At 38.7% G+C, this 26,393-nt stretch overlaps 1 protein-coding gene across 1 annotated transcript in view; it reads right to left on the bottom strand.

Moving 5' to 3' along the window:
• The window catches only part of LOC106071884 (histone-lysine N-methyltransferase SETD2-like), a 32,880-nt gene extending 7,162 nt beyond the window's left edge, over window positions 1–25,718 (bottom strand). The window contains exon 1 of the mRNA XM_056007258.1: window positions 25,331–25,718. The gene's annotated coding sequence lies outside the window, so the exon portion shown is untranslated. The remainder of the gene's footprint in view (window positions 1–25,330) is intronic.
• Between the last annotated feature and the right edge of the window lie 675 nt (window positions 25,719–26,393).

The raw sequence follows: 26,393 nt of genomic DNA, 5'->3' as shown, positions 1-26,393 counted from the left end.
ACGGTTCTCAATTATGAAAGAAACTCCCCCGCATATCAAAAGACATCTAGGTCTGTTGGAGAATGCCGCTGCTTGAACACGATGTTTTAAGCTTGCAATAAACAGAGGCAACTATCAGCAAGGCAAAGACTCCATCGCCCTGATTGTCACACGTACGCACTGGCATAGTAGCTAGCTCTCTCTCTCTCTCTTTCTCTCTCTCCTCTCTGTCTCCTCAATCTCTCCCTCTCTCTCCCCCCTCTCTCTCTCCTCTCTCTCCTCTCTCTCTCTCCTCTCTCTCTCTCTCCTCTCTCTCTCTCCTCCCTCTCTCTCTCTCTCCTCTCTCTCTCCTCTCTTTCTCTCTCTCCTCTCTTTCTATCCTCTCTCTCTCCTCTCTCCTCTCTCTCTCCTCTCTCTCTCTCTCTCCTCTCTCTCTCTCCAATCTCTCACTCTCCTCTCTCTCTCCTCTCTCTCTCCTCTCTCACTCTCCTCTCTCTCTCTCTCTTCTCTCTCTCTCTCTTCTCTCTCTCTCTGCTACAGAATCGTTTGGCTCGAGGAACAAAGTGTGTGGGCTTGTGTGTGTGTGTATGTGTGTGTAAGGTTAAAGGGTGAAGAAGAAAATGTGTTAGTGAATGGTTGTGAACACTGCAATTTTTCTAAGATAAAACATGATTGAGACTTAAATAAGGCCCTAAGCCGCGGCCATAGCTGTCTGAAATATCGGCACCCATTTTTTCCTTTGCTCTTCAAAATGATTACACATATTCCCTGGAACCATTCCTTTGGTTGGTGCTAATAGCTAGATGATCAAAGACTCAACAAACACTTTGAGTGATCAACTAAAACGAAAGGTACTGTAACAGTTAACAAGTTGCACTCCTGGTGCCTCCATATTGCATGGAATTATAACAAACTGGAAAACTCAAGGGAGACTACTTCAACAAATAAGCATCATTTTAAGCATTAGACTTATTGTTCTTAACTAACAGTTGGGGCACGAGGGGGGGGGGGCTCTAAGATATAGCTTGTCATGTCCTAAAAAAATTCTCCCTTACCATTAAATACAGACAACCACTGACTATATTCATAAAACTTTGTAGCGCACAAAAAAAAATTATCAAACTACAGTTACCTCAAATTCAAATTGAATACTTAAGTTTATAGGAGAGATAATAACATAATATTTCCAACGCAATACGAAATTATAATAAATGGAAATCTTCTAAGCTCCATCGTTTATAGTACAAAATAGTTTCAATATTGTGAGGCACGGTGGCTGAGTGGTAAAGCCTCCGAGCCGCTGGTCTCAGGTTTGAATCCCAGTGAAGACTGGGATTTTTAATTGGCTGTGCTCCGAGTCCACCCAGCCCTAATGGGTACCTGACATAAGTTGGGAAAAAGTTGGTCGTTGTTTTGGACACATGAAACCCTCGTTAACCGTGGGGGCACAGACACAGGTAGCCCTTACATATGGCTTACAACATTTGCACCAGGGGTGGACTGGGTGTTAAAATCGGCCCAGGCATTTCTATACATTCGGCCCACAAATCGTATATCGTATGATTGACATCAATTTCTAAGTCTACCTGTCCTAAAAAATCATTCTGTTAAGTTTGATAATGTATTGATAACTGAACGCATGATACAATGATATTTTTTAAAGAAATATTGTAGGCCATATGTTGCTTTTTTAATCGCTTAAAGTGTGGGCCCTAATAGGATGAAGCCTACTAGTAGCAGTGAATACAAATGTAGACTATTACATTATTTCGTAAAATGTGTTAGATTAAATTAGCGTTACACCGTAGAGTCTGTAAAAGGTTTCTTTTTTAAACACGACGCTCAGAAGGCTTTTTATAAGAGAATATTATAACAATTTTTTACAATTTAATGCATTATATAGTGGCATTCATGAGACTCTTCAGGTGACCCTAACGGCCCATTTGGGTACCGGCCCACCGGGCATTTGCCCGAATGCCCATATAGCCAGTCCGCCCCTGATCTGCACTACATATCACTAGGTTTAAAAGGGGAAGTTTATAGTTTCAATATTGGGGAAGCATTAGACTTTCAGTCTATGACTTTCAATTTATTTTAAATCAAATGTAAACTATCTGGCGTTAAGAAAAGAGGTTTGGTACGAAGATCAGCTGTCACGCATTTGTTACAATTAAAAATTTGTAACAATATTGTTACAATTATTGCTAATTTCTTTTTCCTTTTAGTTGGCAACAGTGAAGTCCTTTAGTTAACCTTGAAAATCTCCAATGACTACATCCTAGTTGCTCTTTTAAAATAGAACCTGCCATTATTTCTGAAAAGTGTAAAAAACAACTTTTTTTTTTTTTTTTTTTTTATAAATGATAGCAACCTTGACCTTTGACCCTTTAAACAAAAAATGTTCATCTGCTTCGCGTTTACAAATCTCAGACCCAGAAGAGTTCCTCGGCATACATTACTTTTAAATATGGTGAGATGGCTCTGATAGAAAAGAGGACTACATCGTATTAGTAAGCTAAAAAAAAAAAAAAAATTAAAATTCGGTGTTGAAAACTTTGATGACGTCACTAACATCGTCGCCCCCAGGGGGAGAGGATACATAAATTATACAGGATTCTGGTGACATACCTCCCCCCGCCCCTTCTCTAGCACACAGGTAGATAAGGTTGACTGTGGACTTTCTCCAAATTCTTTCATTTTTTTTTTTCTTCTTTCTTTCTTTCTTTCTTTCTCTCTGGCGTGTCACGAAAAGCAAATAGGGAGATAGTCAATAAATAGCTTTGAAAGGTCCCCCCCCTTTCAGAGGCGTAGGTGATGTGTGCGTGAGGGGGAAAAGTGTGTGCGGGGGGGGGGGAGAGTTGGTACCTATGTGAACACAGATGGCCTACTTGGAGCTAAGTAGGTAGTTAGGTGGCTGAAACACTCATCTTCCTCCGCCCCACCCTCCGCCCCACCCTCCTCCTCCTCTTTAAATTGACATTTATATCCTTCTAGTCGAGTCGTTCTAGACAGGAGGTAAAAAATTGGACTTCAATTTGTGTTTCAAATCTTACTCAAAGCTACTAGAAGATTGTGTACCTAGAAATATAGTGGAATGTGTATCTAGAAGTATAGTGGAATGCGTATCTAGAAAGATAGAAGCTTGTGTAACTAGAGGTATAAAAGAATGTGTATCTTAAAGTAAGGATGGCTGCAAAGTATGGATGGCTGCCTGGTCGTGCGGTTTGCGCGCTGGACTGTCGTTCGAATTTATCGACGGTCGAGGGTTCAAACCCTGCCCGCTCCCATCCCCCGTCGTCCTGCGGGAGGTTTGGTATAGGAAGTAAATTATCTTCAACTATGAAGGAACATCCGAAACATGTAAAACATTTTACAAACATTTTAGAAGTATAGAAGAATGTTTATCTAGAAGTATAAAAGAATGTGTATCTAGAAGTATAAAAGAATGTGTATCTAGAAGTATAAAAGAATGTGTATCTAGAAGTATAAAAGAATGTGTATCTAGAAGTATAAAAGAATGTGTATCTAGAAGTATAAAAGAATGTGTATCTAGAAGTATAATAGAATGTGTATCAAGAAGTATAAAAGAATGTGTATCTAGAAGTATAATAGAATGTGTATCTAGAAGTATAAAAGAATGTGTATCTAGAAGTATAAAAGAACGTGTATCTAGAAGTATAATAGAATGTGTATCTTCCAATGTAAAGTACCGCATTAACGAATACGTATTAGTTGATTCACCCCCCTTCCTCCTGACACTATTTGTTTGTAAAAATGTTACGTTTCGGATGCACCTTCATATTCTGATGATAGCCCAAACCTCCCGCTGGCAGCAGGCACGCCTGAGACCTTCGAGACCACCTATGACAGTCCAGAGCGTATACCACACGACCTTACCGATAGATCTACACAGTAAACATCTTTATATGACTTCGTTTCCATCACATGGCATTGGCTTTAAGGCTCCGTCCTGAAAGTTAAAAATATTCGCATTTGATACTTAAAAACAATTCAGGGTGGGGCTACACTCTGGAAGAGCCTACGACGTCGCTGATCCCAAACTGTATCGGCACTTGCTGTACCTTTGGATACATCAGCTAGGTGTATGCGCGACCAAAAGTAGTTCCGTTAAATTTGAGAATGAAGATGTAGAACAAGTAGTTCCGAAGAATCAGGATGAGTTCAGTATTTCAAGTGCCCACGCAAACCCAGTCACGACCTGCATATTTCGCCACATCTAGTACATACAAAGCCGTTGTCCGCGGGTCTGTTTAAGTTTTCTTTTCGTTGTCTGCGCCCGTCTTCAACAAGGTCTCGTCTTTGGGTCTCAAATGTGTGCACCGCGACCCTCGTAAGAACTCCTCAGCTGTCTCTTTCAGAAACCATCTGCTACCAGCTGCTTTCCTCTATTCCAGTGAGGGCAAAATGGCGCCTGAGATGATCTTTATAGCGCTTCTTATAGCGACGAATGCTTGAATGAAGCCAACCTACAAATGTACAGAGTAATCGACTTCAATGTTTCAGTTACGGAAAGAATGGAAGGTCAAAGTTAACGGTGGGCTGGTGGCTGTCTGGTCGAGTGGTATGCGCTTAGGACTGTCGTCCCGAGTTCGAACCTGGGTGCTGTCACCCCCCCCCCCCCCTGCGTTATGTAGGACGTTTGGGATAGAACGTAATAATCTTTTTTTTTTTGATGAAACGTCCGAAATTTCAATTAAAAAACAAGCAAAATATTAAAATAAAAAAAAAATATAAAAAATATAACAAATAAGAAAGGCTATTTAAGAAAAAGAATTTTAAAAATCCCTTTTTTATTTCTTAATACTGTAGCGTTTAGCTTCTTTTTAAATATAAAACTAAAGTAATGCATTACCACAAATTGATATATTAATTGGTTAATTTTTTGATTGATTCGTGTATTGCCATGGACTATGAATAATCATACAGAATTTCAACTTGATCCGAGAACAGGGAGTGGAAGTAAAAAACTGTAGTAAATGTAATAAGGGGAAGAACTCCGCATCTGCAGTCACAAATCTCAACACTGTTGGATTTATTTCCATCAATTGATACCAAATAAAATACGTAATTATCAATGATTAATTATTTTATTGTTTTTTAATTGATTCCTATTTAGTAAGTTACAATAAATAATTGTGTAAAAAATGTCGACTTGATCCCGGAATAGATGTGCGAGAAACAACGTGTACTAAAATTGTATCAGACAGACAGACAACATTAGAACTATAGTTCCATTTAAAATAATACTTAAAAAAGAAAATCGTTCCCTTCATTAAGACTTACACTCACGCCTTGGCAGTTATCGTAGGTCTATTCTCTCTGCGACACCTCCTTGATACATCGTAGCAAACATGAATAAAAATACTTTTTTTTTGGTTGTTTGTAGCAATCAGAAAGTTTTAAAAGATAAGAACTGGTTTCGAGATGATTGTTATACTTCTCGAGACAGCTAAACTCCGAACACCTAGAGAGCGGTACTAAATCTGGTGGTGTAAAAACCAATATGACACCGTGTAAATGTTGAACCCTCCCTTAAGTGAAAATAATAAACTTACTACAGACTTAGATACTCCTGTAGTGATATTGTAAATGGGGCGAGGGGTGGAGAGGTGCATGGCTTTCCTTGATAAGAAACAAATTTATTTATAATGGAAGGAAAGAATGCAATAAAAAAATAGCAACCATAAATTTTGATTCGGCTTAGGGCGGTTCACTTTGGTGAAGGGGGTTCTAACACACCCTAGCATGGGATACCACACATTACAGCAGTGAATCTCACACATTACGGCAAAGAATCTCACAAATGGACCTCATTCACCAATCGTAAACAAACAACATTTAGTCACGTGATCTTATTGATAAAACAACGAAAAAAAAAACTGTCACTTGACAACCATCATGAATTAAATATTAGATCGTAAATTATATAGAAGAGATAGAGAACCACGTGGCTAAATGTTGTTTGTTTACGATTGGTGAATGAGGTCCATTACAGCAGTGACTCTCACACATTACAGCAGTGAATCTCCCACATTGCGGCAAAGAATCTCTTACAGCAGTGAATCTCTTACAGCAGGGAACCTCACACATTACAGTTTTCGAGAAATTTTCGAAAAATGAATGTTTTACATAAGAGTAATTTGTTTCACACAATTTTTTTGTTTAAAAGAGTCTGTAATATTTCTTCTAAATTGGACACAATTATTAATCACAAATATTTTTGCATTCAAATTATAAATTATTCAGTTATTTTAGAAAAAAAAAAACAACTTGCAGATGAAACAGAGGAGCCTGCAGATCAAGCATAAGAGACAGCCAATCAAACTGAAGAGACAGCCAATCAAACTGATGAGACAGCCAATCAAACTGAAGATATTGCAGATTTTTAAAAAATCACGTTTGATAATGTTACCGCAAAGTAAAATGTTTTCATGTGGAGGTCAAAGTTAAATTTCGGCCTCACCACAACACCGAAACAACGTGTTACTGAGCCTAAAATCTAGTTCGAAATACTGTTGACCTAAATTTCTATGCGTAGGAATTTGGTTTGCTCCGCTTCATCCCCGTAAGTTTTAAATTTGAAACATAGCTGCTATTCAAACGTCAGTTACATAGGCTTGGAGGCGTATGAATCTGTAACACATTTTTACTTTGCAAAACACAATGCATCAAGAATCACAATGCGATATCCCCCGCCACGCCTGAGGTGATCCCTTGATGACAAGTTGAGACGGGACAACTGGTCGCACGTGTAATTTAACCCACTGCAAGCTGAGAAGATACAAAGGCCGACAATCGAGATGCAGGTGTTATACATCGTCAAAGGAGTTGTCGAACCTGAGCCGCAGGACGATTCAATTCCACTCATTTCTCGCGTTCAATTTCAAATGTGTTATTACCAATTAAAAAACTAACAAAAAACACTATATAAATTATTTACAATGCCATTATTGAGGTTCACTATGTAAATGATCACTACCAGACTCATTGACAAATAACATTGTCATTATCAATGGTTGTGATAACTGACTGTAATAATGACACCATATTCTGCACTGATTTTGCTGTGTAGCTCTTTAATGGTGTAGAGAGAGAGAGAGTAAAAAAAAAAGTTAACTCCCCCTTTCAGACCTCGCTATCTAGAGGTAGCGATTGTGTGTTTGTGGATATGTATAAATTCAGGGGCGGACTGGCTATATGGGCATTCAGACAAATGCCCGGCGGGCCGGTAGGGCTACCGAATGAATCACAACGACACGCATGAAATTGTTTAAAATTGTTTATAACATTATCTTATAAAAGTGACCCTTTGAGCAGGGGCGGACTGGCAATATGGGCATTCGGGCAAATGCCCGGTGGGCCGGTACCCAAATGGGCCGGTAGAAAGTCTGTATTTTATAAGATAAGGGCCGCATGGATCTCACTATGGCACGTGTTAAATTGTTAAAAGGTTCTATAGTATTCTCTTACAATAGAGGCCCTCTGAGTGACGTAGTTAAAAAGGGCCGACTAATGTAATCTAACACATTTTTCAAAATAATGTAATAGCCTACATCCATAGACAGTGCTACTAGTAGGCTTCATCCTTTTAGGGCCTGCACACTTTGCGATTCAAAAGCAACATAAAGCCTATATATTCCTTTAAGGGAATGGTGTTCACTGTAAGCATGTGTACAGCTATCAATTCATTATCAAACTTAACAATGATTTTTGGATTCGTACACCTAGAATTGGAGGTCCAGCACATATACAATGTATGGCCGGATGGTATAGAAATACCCGGGCCGATTTTGACACCCAGTCCGCCTCTGCCTTTGAGCATTGTTTTAAAAAAAAATTTACAGACTCGACAATGTAATACTAATTTAATCTTAACACATCTTGCGAATGCATGTAATCGCCCACACCCGTAGGCAGTGCTATTTGTAGGCTTCATCCTTTTAGGGCCGACACACTAAACGATTAAAAACCAACATAAGGCCTATATTTCTTATAAAGATATAGAACCCACTGTATGCAAGTGCACAGTTATCGATACATTATCAAACTTTAACATAATGATTGTGAGGACAGGTAGGCCTAGAATCGGATGCCCATCATATGATAAATGGGCCGGATCGCATAGGAATGCCAGGGCCGATTTTGACACCCAGTCCGCCCCAGGATAAAATATAGATAGATAGATAGATAGATAGATAGATAGATAGATAGATAGATAGATAGATAGATAGATAGATAGATAGATAAATAGATTAGATTAAATTAGATTAGATAGATTAGATTAGATTAGACTAGATTAGATTAGATTAGATTAGATTAGATTAGCTTAGCTTAGCTTAGATTGATTAGATTAGATAAATAGACAGACAGACAGACAGATAGATAGATAGATAGATGATTAGATTAGATTAGATAAAATAGACATACATACAGACAGACAGATAGATAGATAGATAGATAGATAGATGATTAGATTAGATAAAATAGACATACAGACAGACAAACAGACAGATAGACAGACAGACAGACAGACAGACAGATAGATAGATAGATAGATAGATAGATAGATAGATAGATAGATAGATAGATAGATAGATAGATAGATAGATAAACCTTAAGTTCATCCGCTTTGTCTATTTTGTACTTAGGAGGAGGCGGTGAGTGATCGGTGGTTCGAGCCTTCAAGATTGTCAATTTTCCCTGTAAGTCTGAGCTGTTGATAATCCTGCAGTGTATATTGAATAAAACCCATCCTTCCGAGATGCATTGCTTTGGTCAGTAAAACCTGGCATCTATGTGTCAACCAATAACTTTTAAACCTATACAGAGTTCGTCCATCGTGGTTCGATGATGACCACTTTGTCATCCAGGGGGGCTGAGGGCTTTGCACTGGGGTTTCATGCCTCCTCATGTGGCTGGTGAGACCTATGTGAGCCCGAAATGTTCGGCTGCACACTGGGAAGGTTATTCCAGCTAGAGCTAGTGTCGTGGGCCTTGCTTTTCTTCTCTGGCGTTTTTCTTCTGCCAGCGTGGTTCTCTTTTCCTCAGCAACCTGTGCGCCAGTTTTCACAGCGCGACGCCATGATGCTCTGTCATGTGCCTCTGTCTCCCTGGTGGCTGGGTCTACGCTGAACTTTTAAACCTAGCCGTCACGTGACGCTAAGTACTAGGACAAAAACACAATACGTATCAATCCAATCCAATGTCAAGGTCTGCAGCGTTGATACCAGGAAACCCTAGCTTTGAAGTTAAAAATAAACCCAGTTTTCTGTACATATGTTCCAATCGTACAACAAACTTAAATTTGGCTAGGTTTTTGACGAGGGGAAAAAAAAAAACAACCAACTGTTTTAACCGCAAACAAAACATTACATGCCAAACAATACACGAGTGTGAAAGAAAAACTGGCAGGCCTTGTTTGTGTGCTGAGAGGACGGGCTGGAAAACAAAAAAGGGAGGGAAAGGGGGGAATCTTATGCGTTCTGTTTTTGAGCTTGTAGGTCATGAGGACGGGGGGAGGGCAGGGGGGTCGGGGGTGTGAGACTGTCAAGTTTTGCATTATGGAGATGTTAGCGTCGTAATTGATGTAACTAGAGAACTACCTCACTAGAACACGTATTTATAATAATAATAAGACAGAAACAGTGTTTCTCAAACTTTTCCCATAAAGGAGCGGTTCTCAACCTTTTAGGCTCGGCGACTCCTTTTTTACAATCCCCCACTCTGCCACGACCCCCTCCCCCGCACATACATACAGCAACAGAAGAATAAACAATAACAATCCATTTTTTCGATGGTCTTCCTCGACCCCTGGCAAATCGTCAATCGATCCCCAAGGGGGTCGCAACCCACAGGTTGAGAACCCCTGCCATAAAGGAACACTTCGTACATTCGTTATGTTTTAGGGTGAATTTATTTTCTCTATTAGTTTAAATATATTTTTTAAAAATAATAATAATAAGGCTTGTCTTTGAGTCCTAAGATTATTGAGGAATACAGTATTTATCGTAGCTGCGCAGCCCCAGATGTGACCTGCATATTTTGCCACATCCAGGGCAAGCATAACCATTGTCCGCAGGTGGTCAACTTAGATTTTCTTTTCGTCGTCTGCGTTTGTCCTCGGCAGCAGATTTTCTTTTGGTCTCAAATGTGTATCGTGCGGCCTTCGTGAGTGACCTCCAGCTGTCTCGTTCCGACGCCGCATGCAGCCAGGTGCTCTCTTCTATGTCAGCCAAGGAAAGTTGACGCCTAAGCTGGTCTTTGAAGCGTTTCCGTGGGGCGCCTCTGTTACGTCGACCACCTTTTAGCATACCAAAAAAAGACTGCCTTTGGCATACGTTCGTCTCCCATACGGGACACGAGCCCTGCCCAGCGTAGCTGTCGGACCATAAGAAGTCCCTCTATACTGTCCATACCGGCGTTCGCAAGGACATCGCTGTTTGTAGTACGGTCCTGCAACTAAGCTTTTATGGTATTGTATACTGCTAGAGCCTAACTTCATGATATCAAGCATAGCCCTTATATCAGCGATCAGAATTCTAACATCTGATGTCTAGTACAGTCCTTTTTTCTATGGTTTGACTTAGTTGCAACCTAAAAAGGTAAAAACCTGCTTCACACAAATAGTTTGGCCCCAGAGACGGTTGGAACTGTAACGAGCAGCTTGTTTTCAAAGATTGTGATACAGACAAGCTCGACCAGATATCAATTCTTGTATCTTTGTATCAAATTAGAGTTAGAATCTTGTATCTTTGTTTCAAATTAGAGTTAGAATCTAGTATCTTTGTTTCAAATTAGAGTTATAATCTTAACTTGTATATTTGTTTCAACTTAGAGTTAGGCTGAGTGTGACTTGTATCTTTGTTTCAAATTAGAGTTATAATCTTAACTTGTATATTTGTTTCAAGTTAGAGTTAGAACCTTGTATCTTTGTTTCAACTTAGAGTTAGAATCTTAACTTGTATATTTGTTTCAAGTTAGAGTTAGAATGTAGACTTGTATCTTTGTTTTTTCAAGTCAGAGTTAGAAACTAGATCAGTTCAAAGTTGGTGTCATAGAATTTTTTTTTTTTTAACAAGGAGGAGCAAAAGAATATCTTTTTTATTCCTGCATTTACTTAGAGATTAGTCCACTAGGCTGCCTACTAGTTAACTCTTTCAGTCAGGCCTCGCGGAACACTTAAGAGTTCCGAGGGACACATTGGGCTGGAAAATAAAAAAAAAAATATTCTGTTGCACAGATGAAAAACAGTAAAGGAAAATATGATAAGCATGTATATAGGAGACCATGCTTGAACTTTGTAAAAACACAGGTCGATCGGAATACAAGGCCTTCGTCAGTTTTTTTAAAGCGTTTTTACTTTGGACCACACCTGTGTTTTTACTTTAGATCAGCGAGATTAACTAAATGTATATCATTTCTACTTATCGTATCTTGTATATTACAGACGTTATTTTTCAAAAGAAGAAAATTACGTCCTGCGCATTTCATGTGTCGATCTAGCCATGCATGTTAATCAATGAGGTAAACTCAGCCAAGCCGTTGGTTTACATGGCTGATTCAAGCAACCCATTCCATTCTCCAATGGCAATAGGAAAGAAGGAGCACTTGTACGCATTTGTTCTGGCGTATGAAATAAGAAATGTGTTTCTGTCTTTGTGTCTTTCTGAGTAGTTCTATATGTTTTGTATTTCTATTTGTAAATTATGGTTCAATGTTTGATGTATTATAGCTACTTTACTTTGTATTCTCCTGTCTTTCTAATATAAACAGTCACAAATAATAATTATAATAACACAAGGCTTGTCTTCGAGTCCAAGATCAATGAGGAGTGCAGTCTTTCAGGTGTCCCTAGCTGCGACTTACATACTTTGCCACACCCAACACAGACATAACCATTGTCCGCCGGTGGTCTATTTAGATTCTCTTTTCGACGTATACGTAGATCATTATACACATCAAACATACTGCACTTCATAACATAGTACACATCAGAACATAATACCCATCAGAACATAATACACATCAGACAATACCACCCATCAGAACATAATACCCATCAGAACATAATACACATCAGACAATATCACCCATCAGAACATAATACACATCAGACAATATCACCCATCAGAACATAATACACATCAGACAATACCACCCATCAGAACATAATACCCATCAGAACATAATACACATCAGACAATATCACCCATCAGAACATAATACACATCAGACAATATCACCCATCAGAACATAATACACATCAGACAATACCACCCATCAGAACATAATACCCATCAGAACATAATACACATCAGAACATAATACACATCAGACAATACCACCCATCAGAACATAATACACATCAGACAATACCACCCATCAGAACATAATACACATCAGAACATAATACACACCAGAACATAGTACATATCAGACAATACCACCCATCAGAACATAATACACATCAGAACATAATACCCATCAGAACATAATACCCATCAGAACATAGAACATATCAGACAATACCACCCATCAGAACATAATACACATCAGAACATAATACCCATCAGAACATAATACCCATCAGAACATAATACACATCAGAACATAGTACATATCAGACAATACCACCCATCAGAACATAATACACATCAGAACATAATACCCATCAAAACATAATACCCATCAGAACATAGTACATATCAGACAATACCACCCATCAGAACATAATACACATCAGACAATACCACCCATCAGAACATAATACACATCTGAACATAATACACACCAGAACATAGTACATATCAGACAATACCACCCATCAGAACATAATACACATCAGAACATAATACCCATCAGAACATAATACCCATCAGAACATAGTACATATCAGACAATACCACCCATCAGAACATAATACACACCAGAACATCTATGTTTGAAGGCTTGCCAAATCGTAGATATTCGTTTTGAATTGTCGACATGAAGGTTCGGGGTGTTTAGCTTTTCCGTCATCCCTCCTACAGATGGTCTGGGGGTCAAACCCTAAACCCGCCTTCTTCTCCCATTCTCTTCTGCAAACTATTTGTGTCGGGACACACGCACATATATATATATATATATATATATATATATATATACACACACTCACACACACTCACACACACACACACACACACAGAGGCAGAGACGTCGACGAGGTGACGAAAAGAACAAGAGAGAGATTTTTAATAAGAGTGTACTTCTGCTGGGAAGCAACGCCAATCAAATACCTAATTTATAGATTACCTGAAGTATTGTTTGGGGCAATTAAGTGGACCAGCGTTTCGCCGCTAGGGCGTGAACACATTTTAAGCCAGGAAAAGATGTCTCCTGTGCCATAAATAATTGTAAAGTTCCCCTTTTAGACCTTGCGATCTATGGGGCAGATGATGTAAAGGTCATTCGTTTCTGTGGCCCACGGTTAACGAGGGTCTCATGTGGCCAACACAACGGCCAACCGTCTTTACTTTTCCCCAACTTATGTCAGGTACCCATTAGAGCTGAGTGGACTCAAGAGGCGCCCGAAGATCCCAAAATTAAAAAATCCCAGTCTTCACCAGGATTGGAATCCGGGACACACGGTTCGGAAGCCAAGCGCTTTACCGCTCAGCCACAGCTTGCAACGTCGCCGGTCATTACGCATGCTTACTATAATGATTGGTCTCGCCTGACGTGCTGACCTATGACGTGGCAACGAGCTATTGGTCTCCACTAAAACACAGATTGGCACCTCACAGGTCAGTAGGTCAGTACTATGACGACTGGTCTCGGTTCACTGGGCTGCTTGATCGCCTGTAGTACAGCAGACCTCGATCAAGTGTCAGACATAAGATCATTAATCTTGTTTAGCTGTTTTCCATTTCAAAAAAAAAAAAAATAATTTCTGAGCCCATTGAAGCTCAAGTGTCTGGTAGCATCTACATGACAAGTGCATCTACATGACAAGTGCACACCCAAGTGCATCTACATGACAACTGCACACCCAAGTGCATCTACATGACAAGTGCACATCCAAGTGCATCTACATGACAAGTGCACACCCAAGTGCATCTACATGACAAGTGCACACACAAGTGCATCCACATGACAAGTGCACACCCAAGTGCATCTACATGACAAGTGCACACCCAAGTGCATCTACATGACAACTGCACACCCAAGTGCATCCACATGACAAGTGCACACCCAAGTGCATCTACATGACAAGTGCACACCCAAGTGCATCTACATGACAAATGCACACCCAAGTGTAACTACATGACAAGTGCACACCCAAATGCATCTACATGAAAAGTGCACACCCAAGTGCATCTACATGACAAATGCACACCCAAGTGTATCTACATGACAAGTGCACACCCAAATGCATCTACATGAAAAGTGCACACCCAAGTGCATCTACATGACAGGTGCGCACCCAAGTGCATCTACATGACAAGTGCACATCCAAGTGCATCTACATGACAAGTGCATGGCTATATAATTAAAAGATTAAGAAATAAACAGCCAAGTCAGTGAGAATGATTATCGGGATGGTTACCTGTGTGTAAAACATGTGATTACCTACGATGTACCTAGATATGTCATCCAGGTTCACGCCCTAATCTGAGGGCGTTCCACAAGGGCGTAGGCTTTGCGCCTGTAATGACGAGCAAGGATTACAAAACTTTTATCTTCCCAGCTATTAGAAAAACAAAATCACTCAAACTTCTTATAAAATTAACGAAAACATAGTCAACTGTAGGTCTTTAGATCTAGGCAGTATTACTAGTGTTATGTTGTAATCAGTAGGGCCATGATTCAAATAATAATTTACTCAACTATTTTTACTAGATCTTAGAGCTAGAATGTTTCTTCATGTAGTCAAAACTAGAAGATCTATTTATGTAGTCAAATTTAGAAGATCTATTTTTGTACTCAAATCTAGAAGGTATATTTATGTAGTCAAATCTAGAAGGTGTCGGTATATTATAAAATATAGAAGGTCTATTTATGTAGTCAAATCTAGAAGGTTTGTTTATGTAATCATATTTAGAAGGTCTATTTATGTAGTCAAATCTAGAAGGTCTATTTATGTAGTCAAATCTAGAAGGTCTATTTTTGTAGTCAAATCTAGAAGATCTATTTTTGTAGTCAAATCTAGAAGGTCTATTTATGTACTCAAATCTAGAAGGTCTATCTATGTAGTCAAATCTAGAAGGTCTATTCATGTAGTCAAATCTGTCTATTGAAGTAGTTAAATCTAGAATGTCTATTAATATAGTCATATCTAGACGGTCTATTTATGAAGACAAATCTATCTATAGGTAATTAAAACTGAAAGTATTTGTTTCGTTTCATATAGGCCTATGTCATATAATATGTGATGCCATTTAAATGTTTTGTTATACCTGGAGGGTTTATTTCTTTTGCTGGCTTTTGATATGACCAGATGCAATGGAGTGTATCAATAGTCAGCCCATCTAGTTCTGTGTTCATTTTTAAATGATAAAGCAGTGTGGCCAGCACATTGACCGTTGGCCAGGACTACCGCTCAGGACCAAGACAAAACTAGTCTTCTCCATTTGTAAAGAACACAATATAGGACTGTAAAGTAATTGTTCCCCATGTATTGATTTATTGAGTGTGTGTGTTTCTACGCCACCTCTGTTGTGTAAATCTGTCCGTGTTGTCGATAGAGTGTCTGACCTAATCAATCTATAATCAATCATTGTTGCTATTTTAAACAATGTCAAGTCTGATCATAGTACAGACTTCCCCTCCTTCCCTCCCCCTGTATCTAGTGACCGGCCAGATCACCTGAGATGAACTCCTATTGAAAAATCAGAGCAGGAAGGACTAGTCCTCCCGTAGTGCTCTGGCAAGAAACTTAGCCGTCCGGCGTAGTGCCTCATAGCTACCATACAAGTCGAGTGACTGCACAGGCAAGTCCCCCCTTAGCTCGAGGAGCTGGGGACACACGTACAAGACATGCGACACTGTTTCGACGCTCTCTCCACAGTGACGGCATCGGGAGTCAAAGTTAGTGCGGAACCGGGCGGCCAGATCACCAGAATACGAAAACAAGTGAACACATTTAACAGATTTATGCCACGACAACTTTAACCCTTAAAACGCGTGTGGTAGTTTACCTAAAGAAAAAAAATCGGAATTGTAATTCCAGTTTGTATGCACTCAATGTAAAACAGCTCAGCACTTATAGGGTTAAACATCTTCAGAGCCGTGTCACACACAAATAATGGGGTTAAACATGCGCGGTCGCTGTATTTTTTCTGTAAATAATGTCTCTTTACATTATAAATAACATATAAACAACAGCTTTTAACAATATAAATAACATATAAATAACAGCTTTAGCACATATAAATATCAACTTTAAATAACATAACAGCTTTAACATAAATCGCTGCTTTAAAAAAAAAAGATCTTTTATTATTATTATTACCTCTTAATGGAATATCTGCTGGCTAATAGTCAATTAGAAATAAGTAGTTTGGGTTATCGAACCGGACATAAGAAAGATACCAACGATTTCCTGATTTGTATTTGTATATTCATCTACTAAGCAAGAAAGTGAGAAAAAATATTGAGAGAGAGAGAGAGAGAGAAAGAGAGAGAGACAGACAGAGAAACAGGGAGAAAAAAAACAGAAAGAGATATAGAAAGAGATAGAGAAAGAGATAGAGAAAGAGATAGAGAAAGAGATAGAGAAAGAGATAGAGAAAGAGATAGAGAAAGAGATAGAGAAAGAGAGAGATAGAGATAGAGATAGAGATAGAGAAAGAGATATAGAAAGAGATATAGAAAGAAAGAGATAGAGAAATAGAGAAAGAGATAGAGAAAGAGATAGAGAAAGAGATAGAGAAAGAGATAGAGAAAGAGATAGAGAAAGAGATAGAGAAAGAGATAGAGAAAGAGATAGAGAAAGAGAAATAGAGAAAGAGATAGAGAAAGAGATAGAGAAAGAGATAGAGAAAGAAAAAGAGATAGAGAAAGAGATAGAGAAAGAGAGAGCAGTAGAGAAAATGAGAAAGAACGAGAGAGAACGAGAGACAGAAAGAGAGTGACAGAGAATAAGACAGATTGATGGAGAGATAAAGATTACGAGATATTTAGAGACTGAAAATGAGAGCAAGAGAGGGAGAGAGAAAGAGAGAGAGAGAGAGAGAGAGAGGGAAAGAGAGATTAATAGATAATATGACAGATTGATGGAAAGAGAAAGATTACGCGATATTGATATTTTTGTGAAATTTTCATTGATCTAATACATCTGGATCTGCTATATCTACTTCAACATCTTTGCACATTATTTGTTTCAAATATCGTAACCATTAACAGGTTTCTAACAACAGGCTTGGCCTTGCAATTTCATGTTGTAAATATTGGGCTCCGTATCGAGGCTGGGAGGTTTCTGCCCCCGCATTGCAATCATCCCAGTTCTCTTCTTTATTTAAAATGATTTCAAACTGCTTGGACTATTATACAGCTGCCTTTCTAAAGTTCAATTTAGTGGGGCACCCAGGACGTCTTAATTCTGTGTCAACACTTGGTAATCAGGAAACATTGCTACTATGACATTTGACCTCATGAATATTTGATTTTTAAGGGTCAGATTTCTTTTTAAATTGACACAGCGAGCATTATGTTAACTTTCCAATGTTGACATTGAATGTATGGACATTTATTTTGTCAAAATGAATGAGGAGAATGTGTCTCTAATAATATCTTATGATTTGTCCACATGTTTTGAAGATATAATGCATGTTATTTTTTAAGTCAGTGGCTCCTGAATAAATAATAGGATTTTATTTATATGCATACAACTAAGACACATTTTAGATGGTAAGACAGCGAGACAAAGACACTTTTTTTTTTACTTTAGGAGACACCCTAACCTACCAACTTTACACCATGGTAAACCATAAAACCAAAATACTCCGTCAATAAGAGACTAAGAAAACAAGAAGACATCTCAGTCTCTCTGACTGTCTTCCTCTCTCTGTCTCTCTTACTCTCTCTATCTCTCTATCTCTTCCTCTCTCTGTCTCTCTACATATTCCTCTCTGTGTCTCTATCTCTTCCTCTCTCTGTCTCTCTATCTCTTCCTCTCTCTCTGTCTCTCTATCTCTTCCTCTCTCTGTGTCTCTCTATCTATTCCTCTCTGTGTCTCTCTTACTCTTTCTATCTCTCTACCTCTTCATCTCTCTTCCTCTCTGTGTCTCTCTATCTCTTCCTCTCTGTGTCTCTCTATCTCTTACTCTCTGTGTCTCTCTCTCTTCCTCTCTCTGTCTCTCTATTCCTCTCTCTGTCTCTCTATCTCTTCCTCTCTCTGTCTCTCTATCTCTTCCTCTCTCTGTCTCTCTATCTCTTCCTCTCTCTGTCTCTCTATCTCTTCCTCTCTCTGTCTCTCTATCTCTTCCTCTCTCTGTCTCTCTATCTCTTTCTCTGTTTCTCTATCTCTCCCTCTCTCTGTATCTCTTTGTCTCTCTATCTCTTCCTCTCTCTCTCTCTATCTGTCTCTCTATCTCTTCCTCTCTCTGTCTCTCTATCTCTTCCTCTCTGTGTCTCTCTATCTCTTCCTCTCTCTGTCTCTCTATCTCTTCCTCTCTGTGTCTCTCTATCTCTTCCTCTCTCTGTCTCTCTATCTCTTCCTCTCTCTGTCTCTCTATTCCTCTCTCTGTCTCTCTATCTCTTCCTCTCTCTGTCTCTCTATCTCTTCCTCTCTCTGTCTCTCTATCTCTTCCTCTCTCTGTCTCTCTATCTCTTCCTCTCTCTGTCTCTCTATCTCTTCCTCTCTCTGTCTCTCTATCTCTTTCTCTGTTTCTCTATCTCTCCCTCTCTCTGTATCTCTTTGTCTCTCTATCTCTTCCTCTCTCTTTCTCTCTATCTGTCTCTCTATCTCTTCCTCTCTCTGTCTCTCTATCTCTTCCTCTCTGTGTCTCTCTATCTCTTCCTCTCTCTATCTCTCTATCTCTTCCTCTCTCTGTCTCTCTATTCCTCTCTCTGTCTCTCTATCTCTTCCTCTCTCTGTCTCTCTATCTCTTCCTCTCTCTGTCACTCTATCTCTTCCTCTCTCTGTCTCTCTATCTCTTCCTCTCTCTGTCTCTCTATCTCTTTCTCTGTTTCTCTATCTCTCCCTCTCTCTGTATCTCTTTGTCTCTCTATCTCTTCCTCTCTCTCTCTCTCTATCTGTCTCTCTATTTCTTCCTCTCTCTGTCTCTCTATCTCTCCCTCTCTCTGTCTCTCTATCTCTTCCTCTCTCTGTCTCACTATCTCTTCCTCTCTCTGTCTCTCTATCTCTTTCTCTGTTTCTCTATCTCTCCCTCTCTCTGTATCTCTTTGTCTCTGTATCTCTTCCTCTCTCTCTCTCTCTCTCTCTCTCACGCAGTTTATCCCCGTTAATTTTAGAATTAAATCACAGCATCTGACATTTGGCCATTTAGTCGAAAAGTTGTTGCTTTCACCAAAGGGTTAAGGACATTACAAATGTCTTCCCACACTGTAAAACTGGGGGTGGGGGGGGACCGTAACATTGCTTGGATAACTTCCATTTACTACCCTATCCCCCCTCCCCCCACATCACAAGCATCTGCTTCTCCCAATACAAGATAAACAATGTAAGATTGTTTTCTTCTAGCAGCTCTGTAAGTGTAAGATTGTTTTCCTCTAGAAACTCTGTAAATGTAAGATCGTTTTATTCAAGTAAGTCCCAAACTAAACGCTCTCGATTTGGAGATAAAGATCACGTTAAAGTCCACACACTTTTCAAGTCTTCTCCTTTGACCAAATCGTTCTTATGTTTAAAGAGAGTGCTTACCAGCAAAAATATATTAATAGCCCTTTAAGATCTCTATCTGGTAGGACAGACGTGAAGGGAAGACAACTGTAGCCTCAGCCATTATCTCACGCTATCTCAGGGGGGAATAATTGTAGATCAATACAAAACTTTGGGCTGATTGAGCAGGAATGTTGGGCAATATAAACGAAATTGCATATTAAGTGCAAGGATTCTCAAATAGATTGTAGTTTATAGTCGAAATCAGGGCCGGCCCTAACATTAAGATTTTGTATCACATTTTATTAAATGAAAGCTGACAATGCCGGGGTTTTTTTTTAATCGCGAGTAGTATTAGCGTATTGAATGACACCCCGAAATATAAGAACCTGTTGAAATTGTCCTAACGAACTAGGGACAATAAAAATAATGTCCAGAAGACTGACCACGGCATTGTCCTGACTAAATAATTTACAGTGACATCAACTTCATACATAGGAGAAAAAAATTGATTTTGAATCACATTTGTTAAGGTCGTAGTTTATCCAATCGAGACTAATCGTTAGGGAAGGCCTAAACACTGACCTGCAACGTCACAACCTGTGGGCAGTTTAGACCAATAGCTCGTACAGACCTGTGATAACATTACAAACATAAACACGAGAGCTAAAATGACAAACTAATCTCAGAAAGACACAAAGATAAAGGCATATTCCTTAGTCCATATGCTAGGACAAATTTGTACAAATGCTCTTTCTTCCCTGTTGCTATTAGAGCATGGAATGGGTTGCCTGAGCCAGCCAGGAAAACCAGTGACTTGGCAGAATTTAAGTCATTGGTTAACATGCTCGATTAGATCATGACGCGTAGAACGTAATCATCTTCTTTTTGAAGTAACGTCTGTATAAGATAAGATAAGATAGATAAGATAAGATAAGGCCGTTCTTGTACATGAATGTATGTACGTGGTGTAGGTGTCTGAAGCTTGAAGAAAGCGACCAGGCAGTCACAAAAGTGTACATTAAATGCATGCCAATAATCTGTACGTATATTTGTACACAGTGTATATATATAGACTTTGCATAAAACTATGTGCACATGTTGTGTATGTACACAATGAATGTGTCAGAAGTCTGCTCTACTGAGGGGGTACTGATTTCATTAAGGCCATTTGTCGTGGCAATGGGATAATGCGGCGGCCCCAATGTCCGGGCTTTCACCTACAAACAGTCTGAGTGAAAGTACTGCACTTGGTGTCTTCACGCGCATCCAGCCATTTCTCACACCTTCACGTCACCTCACTAACACAAGAAACACACACACACACAAGACACACACACACACAACACTCTCCAGTGACTTTGAAAAGCTTGCATCCCTCGCATGTACGCTTGGCTGATCTTGAAAAGCTTGACCCACATTTTCTGTAAAAATTGTTTAATCTCTGTGTGTTTAGTTTTGAAATCTCTGAATGGGACAATAGACCCCCCTCCCCCCCCCCCGTTAGCTATTATAATACACTATTTACAGGCGCCCCAGTTCTTGTCTAAATCATAAAGGAGTCGCGTAATGCAGGGGCGCCCTACGATATCACACAAGGACCGCTACTATTACTTCCTTCATTCCTGTATGCAATTCAGCAGTGTTTCTCAAACTTATACACGTGTAGTCCACCCCTCCGACCTCCCACCCCTCTAGCCATCTATGGAGTCTGGGGATCGCTGTAAGCTCCGTCAGGGGGAGAGGGGCAAAAGTCCCAGCTTTTAAGCGTTTTCCTGCGTTTTGATCTTCAAAGATTCATTCTCCTGGGGTCTACACCCACGCTGTTGTTCCTAATCAGAGGAGCGGTCATTAGTGCCTAAGTGTACTGTACTGATGGGTCTGTACTGAAGTGTACTGTACTGATAGGCCTGTACCGAAGTATACAGTACTGATAGGCCTGTACTGAAATATATTGTAATGATGGGTGTTTACTGAAGTGTACTGTACTGATGGGCCTGTACCGACGTGTATTGTACTGATTAGCATGTACTGATGTGTACTGTACTGACGGGCCTGTACTGATGAGCATGTACGGAGGTGTACTGTACTAATGGGCCTGTACTGATGTGTACTGTACGGATATGTCTGTACTGATGAGCATGTACTGTAATGTATTGTTAGGCCTATACTAAGGTGTACTGTACAAATGGGCCCCTATACTGAACAGTACTGTACGGATGAGCCTGTACTGTTATTATATGTCTAAACCGAGGGGTATTGTACACATGGGCCAGTACTTAAGTATGATAGACATACAAGGAAGTGGAGCACACACACATCTACATTCAGAGCATCATCCTCGTGCTCAGAAAGACGTCTTGTAATGGACATGTTTTGTTCAAGCAAAAGACTCGGACAGGGAGAATTTGACCGCTCTTGCGTAATAAAGACGGGTGTAATCGCATTGGCGAAGACGTATTCAAATGCCTTCTTCAAACAAACATTATATTTTCATTATGTTGCAGACTCCCCAAACGAATGCAGCTTGAATATTTCTCTTAGAGGAATAAAAGAGGTCATTTAAAAAAAATAGTTTTAAGCATTTATAGTAAAGTTGTTTTGGCTTGATTAGCTTTCAAATATGAATGCAAATTGAAACAAAGTTTTTTCTTTCTTTTTTTTCTTACCCCCCCCCCTTTTATTGCTCCCCTTTGTCAGCTCGCCAGGTCCCAAAGTTTGAGAAGCACTGGCCTATACAATCTCCTTGCTTTCACAAACTGCTATGAACACACAAGAACGATAACTCGCTTTTGAGTTTTAAAATATGCAAACATTCTCCCCCCCCCCCCCTCCAACCATGTGTATTACGAATGCGTGTAGTTTAAATGTGGATTTGTTTATTTATATAGAGTGTTTAATTGCCAGTATGTTCAAACGCCCTCACCCCACACCCTTTTTTTCCTTGCACAAAAAACGTTACTACGTATGTTGTGTTTAGAGAATAAATGTAAACACAAGAAAAAAAATAAAGAAAAAAAAAATACATTGTAGAAAGAGATTGAAATACAACAAATAACTAATTAAAAATAAGGTGCTAAAGTAAGGAGAAGAACTGCGCATTTACAGCCATATTACTCAATACAGTAATAATTGGTTGCTTTTTTTTTATGAATTCGTTGATTCATGTTTTATATAAAAAGCTGAGCAAAGTTTCGAATTGATCAGAGAATCGGAAATGGGAGAAATAATGTGTTCCTTAACAGACATATTTCTCAATACCGTAACATTTATTTCCCTTTTTTTCTATAATCAAACTAAGCTTATTTGTACACGTTATTTCTCCCACTTCCCATTCTCGGATCAAGTTGAAACTGCATAATGATTCATACAAAGCATGTGTCAATTATAAAAAAAAAAAAAACAACAACAACAATTAATTAATTAATTAATTAATTAATTGATTTGTATTTAAAATGTAAGATTTCACACTACACGTAATTACAAAGAAACGAAACAATTCTGAATATATGCAAAAAGATGAATTCTTCATTCTTATCGAATCCAAGATGAGAAGAGAAAAGGGGGGGGGGGGTCTTTTTTATGTCTGTTTCTATCACGCCGATGAAATGTCAACAATCTGTTGAGTGTGTGTGTGTGTGAAAGAGAGGGGCAATGAGGAGAGGGAGGGATAAAGAAAGAGAGGAGGAGGTAAAGATAGAGGACGATAGAGAGAGAGAGAGAGAAGGGTAGAGACAGGGAGAAATTGCCAGATCACGATGACCTGTAAAGGAGCAGTGGGCCTTTATTTATTTATTTTAATGCGAAACAAAAAAAAATGTATTTGGCACTAAATGTGTAATGGCGCATATCACACTTTGTCAACATCAGCAGACGATCATTGCACTCTAGTTGTGCCAGCAAAACTCTTCAAACTAACGCACACATTTGTTTTCAGTGTTGTATATGCCAGATTTTTTTGTAAAATAAAAAATGAATTGAAACAAATGTTTTTAGAAAAATGGAATATAAAATAAGCGCCCTTAATCCTTTTGTTAACTCTTTCTCTCCGTAATTATTTACCACATTCTGGTGGAATCAACGTTGGTATCGTCAGGTAGGAGAGAAAGAGTTAAAGCTATCGGAATTTAGGATTTAATCTATAAATAGCAAGCTTTTCTTTGGTGTGCAGATTTTTAAGAGGAAGAGGGGACGGCCAAGGAATACATGGCGTCGAGATTTGAATGCTGCTGCCAAGCAGATGGGCAAGACTTGGGGACAGCTGGAGAGACTTGACAGAATCTGGGGAAGCTGTTTAGTGGTTTATGCCCCAGACGGGAACACAGGCAGAGATGAGATGAAACATTTATGAAACATAAAATAGTTTTTGTGAACTTTTTTAGTACTATCGATTTTAAAAAAATCATTTGGAGATAATAAGAACATTACTGTGAATAATCTAAAGAAGATAATCTCCAATATATGCAACATCTTAAATACTGAAATAAAAACACTCAGGAAAACAATATATATTAGACAGATTACTAAGAGCAGTATCGGCCGTATCCTATCTGCGCATGCAAAATAAAAAGAAACTTTATAAAACTCTAAATGCTGCTAGTAAGATCATAGGCAACAAGCAAACTAGACTTGGACACCTATTTGAGAATCAAATTTGCTAAAAAGCAATAAAAATTCAAAGCAAAAAAAAAATCGCCCTCTTCTTCTTGATTTTAAAATTGTAACATCTCAAAGAAGATACGACTTCTATAAGACACAGGTCACAAAAACTAATTGGACACAAGAACTCTGTTATTCCTTTGCCAATAGACCTCATTCACCAATCGTAAACAAATAATAGTTAGTCACGTGACAATATTGATAAAACAACGGGAAAAAACTGTCACAAGATAGCCATTGAGTATTAAAAATTAGATCGTAATTTGTATAGAATAGATAGAGAATCACGTGGCTAAATGTTGTTTGTTTACGATTGGTGAATGAGGTCCATTAAACCGTTGAACAAAATGTCTATTATTGTTATACATTTCGCCTGTATTGTTGAAGAGAAACTGGGGTATGAATGTGTGCTAGCGTACAAATCTTTGCTCTAATCATGTATTTTTTTTTTGTAATGCACAATTGTAAAACAAATTTCCTTACGGATAATAAAGATTATTATTACTACTATTTTATTATTATTATTATTATTATTATTATTATGTTCGAAAAGAACGAGTATTCATTCACTGGCGCTGCCAGGGTCGAGCTTCGTTAAAGAGAAACAAAATTCATTGTAGTCTCCCTTTAACAGTTTCCAATAAGGAATTTTCTGACTTATTATTATTATTATTGTTATTATCATTATTATTATTATTATCATTATTATTATTATCATTATTATTATTATCATTATTATTATCATTATTATTATCATTATTATTATCATTATTATTATTTATGCCCGTATCCATTTAATGAACAGATCTCTAGATCTGCAAGACACTGCAGTGACACAATGAACAAACATACCAGATTTTAAACGTCGGGTCTGGTCAGAGGTCCACCCGTGTTGGTCATGAAGGCTGTTGAGGTCCAAAAGTTTTAATTTTAGAATTGGTTCATTCGGGTCACATTAAGTCCAGTTGAAAAAAAACAAAAAAACACTAAAGAATCCGAACAAAAGACACCAACACTTTTGTAGTCCACTAAACGAGCACAGTCAGCCGTGGGTTTAAATCCAATAAGACCCAGCGAGTTACTTTGCTATTCAATGATTTAAAATCAAGTGAAAAAATAGATCAAACACCTATCCAGTAAGAGAGAATGAGATCCAGAAGACAGCAGATTTGACGTACTGCTTGTCCCAATGAAAGGTAACTTTTTGGCTGAGAGAGAAAAAAGTCTTACCTGACTGTGTCACCCCCACACACACATACACACACGCAGACACCAATCCCCCCTTTCCCTCGCGACATTTGTGACAAAATTGTACATGCTCCACCCACTGGTCCGGCAGGTTTGAAAAAAAAGTACGGAAACCCAAAGTGCTAAATATTCTTTTTTTTTTTTGACTTAGGCCAAATGTATCTACAATTCGAGTTTCGCCAACATGCAGAGGCGAACAGGGCCGGCCATATGCTTAGGCAAACTAGGCAGCCGCCTGGGGTCTCAAATTGGTTGGGGCTCGAAAAGGACAAAAAAAAACAACAAAAAAACTAGAAGAAAATATGCAAAGTTTGGATCAGATCCTAAACATAGCAGAACACTATGACTATGTTTACTAGTCTAACTCTGTCTCTACTAAGACTAAGACTGCTTTATTGATCCTTACGGAAATTTGTTGTGATTACAAGGACTCTTTTCTCATATAAAGACAACACAACAGAAAAATACACATAAATACAACAGACAACATAAAGAGGCCATATCTTATCTTATATAATACAGACGCTACTTCAAAAAAAGAAGATGATTACGTCCTACTCGTCATGCATTTAGTCATGCATATTAACCAATGACTTAAATTCAGCCAAGTCACTGGTTTTCCTGGCTAGCTCAGGCAACCCATTCCATGCTCTAATAGCACTAGGGA

Source organism: Biomphalaria glabrata, chromosome 12 (assembly GCF_947242115.1).
Source record: "Biomphalaria glabrata chromosome 12, xgBioGlab47.1, whole genome shotgun sequence".
In the NCBI taxonomy this organism is placed as follows: Eukaryota; Metazoa; Mollusca; class Gastropoda; family Planorbidae; genus Biomphalaria; species Biomphalaria glabrata.
This window is presented reverse-complemented; position numbering and strand designations above follow the sequence as displayed.